The 2944-nt window shown below is 42.0% G+C and overlaps 1 pseudogene; it reads left to right on the forward strand.

The window, feature by feature from the left end:
* Positions 1-387: 387 nt before the first annotated feature.
* On the forward strand, positions 388-796 carry LOC129687875 (ATP synthase F(0) complex subunit C1, mitochondrial-like; annotated as a pseudogene).
* Positions 797-2944: the final 2148 nt, after the last annotated feature.

The raw sequence follows: 2944 nt of genomic DNA on the forward strand, positions 1-2944 counted from the left end.
TCTTCATTTAGAATTGCTATGTACCCTTCATGATTCATTTCAAGTATCATTTCAAAATTATGACGCTAGAAGAGAGACTCAATATTTTTTTCTGAATTTATACTAAGCTAAGTGCTGGCTTCATTACTACTTGTGCTAGAAGGACAGGGACACTTAGGCAGGGGCCAAAGTCAAGACTAAAATAAAATGCTAATAATAAAATAAAATAAATTGTGGTAGGGTTAATGTAGGTTGAGAATATTTCCACACTAAGCAACGGAGCTATGAAACTCATGCTTAGCCTTGATTAGTGTGGCATATAAAATAATTGAAGAATTGTTGAATTTCAGAGGCTAATACAATGGGCCCAACCTGGGGGTACACAGTAGTGGAAGTGCAGATCGAAAAATGCAGACCGCTGGGGCACTGTTCGTTTCTCCAGTTCTGACCCAGTCCTGTAGCAAGCTCTAATCTGGCCTGTGTCTGCCTCTCTCTTCATCAGACCAGAGGCACCATCTCAAGAGTGCAAGGGCTCCCCTCTTGAGGTGGCCAGATGGTAATTCCAGATCATTGCTGTTTCCTGGGACATTGATACAGCACCCGAGTTCATCGAAGTTTATTGGTGTTAGGGCTGCCACCATTAGTGTGCCTAGATCAGGGACTGGCATTGGAACAGTGTTTGATTATTGGCTGTGCCGGGAGCAAGTCTCTCAAGCAACAGTTCTTTTCCGATGCCTCTCTGGGTTCTGCCCTGTCTGTGGCCTTGGGGCTCTTCTCTTTGACTGTCACCACCTCCATCATCATCTTCTGCATGTGAGGCTCCCTGGGGTCACTAGCCACCCCTGCTGCTTTGACTCTGTGCCACACCTGGTACTGTAGGATGCTTAGCTTTACCATTAAACACACACACACACACACACACACACACACACACACACACATTGTTGAATGTCAGTGGAACCTATTCTATTTTCTGCAGAGAAAACAATTCTCTTCCTGTGTGTTCTCTGGCCCTCTGAGTTGTATTCATGCCCAGTTTTGATATTTCCTGTTCTGTTCATGATGACCAGGTGCTGTTTTAGTGCATGATTACTTGATGTCCCATGGTCAGGCACTGTGTCATTAATAAAGCCCCAGAGCAGGCCAGAGGCTGTTTCTCAAATGCCATGCCAAGCTCTATTGCAAATGACATGACCTTGCTCCAGATATACCCGACCTGTGTCAGTGTTCTATTTCTGGGGTTTGGCAAAAGTACCTCAAGACATCATTTATGGCTCTGATGACAGCTTATTTTGTCTTAAGAAATCAGTGGACATTTGATTCCTAGGACTAATGTCCACAGATACATTTTCAGATTTCCCATTGTTTGCTGTGCAGTTACCTAAGAAAATGAAAGTATTTCTCTCTCAAAAAGACTAACTGGAACCCCAATGGATACTTGCTGAAATATCTCAGATTTCTTTCTCTGATGCTGACTTAAACAATGGCTCAAGTTAGAAATTATATGAGAAATTTTTAAATTGGGTAACAAACATCAACCTTTGGGCCAACCATCCCTATGGTATTCAGAGGATTTGAGCCGAATTATACCATCTACCAAGTACTTTGCCTTTAAGAATACATTTCTAAACACAGTCCACAGAATCAACTAAGCAGGGCCTATTGGGAGGGGTTCACAGAGATGCTGCAATCACGTAGCATGCATGGACCTACACTAGGTCCTCCTGCACACGTGCTGTCATTGTTTAACTAGGTTTTTTTTTTTTTTTTTTTTTTTGCTGGACTCCTACCAGTGGGAATGTGACTCTTTCTCCTGCTAATGGTCCTTTTATTTTCTCATGACTTGCCTCATTCAGCCTTGATATGAGGGTTTATGTGTAGTTTTAGTGCATCTTGTTACATCATGTTTGGTTGATATTACTGGGAGGCCTGCTCTTTTCTAAAGGGAAATGGAGGAGCTGTGGATCTGAGAGAGGGGAAGAAGGGAGGGAAGTTGGAAGAGAAGAGGAAAGGGAGTCTATAGTCTGGATGTATTGTATGACAGAAGAAGAAAACTTTGAAAAAATTAAAAAGCGCATCTCAACAATATGATCCTCTTGCAGTCAGTACAAGAACTGTGCACACTTGACTCTCTTCATCTAAGCATTGCCTCACTGTTTCAGATTCTTACATGTTCTACAACGGACTTTCCTCCTGTCGGTCTTGTAGGACAGAAGAGAACCACCACATAGATTTGCAGTGACATTTGTGCTTCTCTGGTAAGCTCATTCCTCATGACAAATCTATGAAATAGCACTTGGGGCATCGTCCAGATGTATGAGTCTATTCTAGTATGACTGTCTTTAAGGTTTTCAATTCCTTTCTGTCCTATCTGCTAAAAGGATTCTGACACTCTAGTGACTCTTGATGTGGGTCATCTTTCCTCTGTTCTTTCAGGAGTACTTTTAGTTGCTAGTTCAATCATTTCCTAGGGTCTTTCCCAGGATATTAAATCCTCTATATTTCAAAAGAATGCCCTCATATAATTTTTCCTGTATCCAATTTCATGGTTTGACATGAGAATCAAGGGCTCCAAATCCAGTCCTTTCAAACACAGGGTGGCTACTTCTTAGAGCTCCCTTGGGGGCAGCCTCTTTCTTTCCTTATAAGTCCACATGACCCTAGCTGTATCAAATATTGACTCAACCTAAGTTATAAGTTTATTGGGGGTGGATGGATCTTAAAGGTGACATCTTAGCAAGTAGTGGTGGCAGTGCTAGGAATTGTTCTTCTTCAAGAGCCAACTGTGAGAAGGACTCTTTGTGCGCTTGTTAACAGCAAGGGATGTATCTCTAATGAGCTGTATCAGTGCCGGAGCTTCCTGTAGATCATTTGAAGCATCAGCTTCACTTAACGTATTTTAGCTTCTTGATCTGTCCAGCCTTGACTTCCTAAGAATCTAAGAATCTAAGCTAAGAAAATATGT

This window comes from Psammomys obesus, unplaced genomic scaffold, assembly GCF_907164565.1.
Source record: "Psammomys obesus unplaced genomic scaffold, mPsaObe1.curated_primary_1811, whole genome shotgun sequence".
Lineage (NCBI taxonomy): Eukaryota > Metazoa > Chordata > Mammalia > Rodentia > Muridae > Psammomys > Psammomys obesus.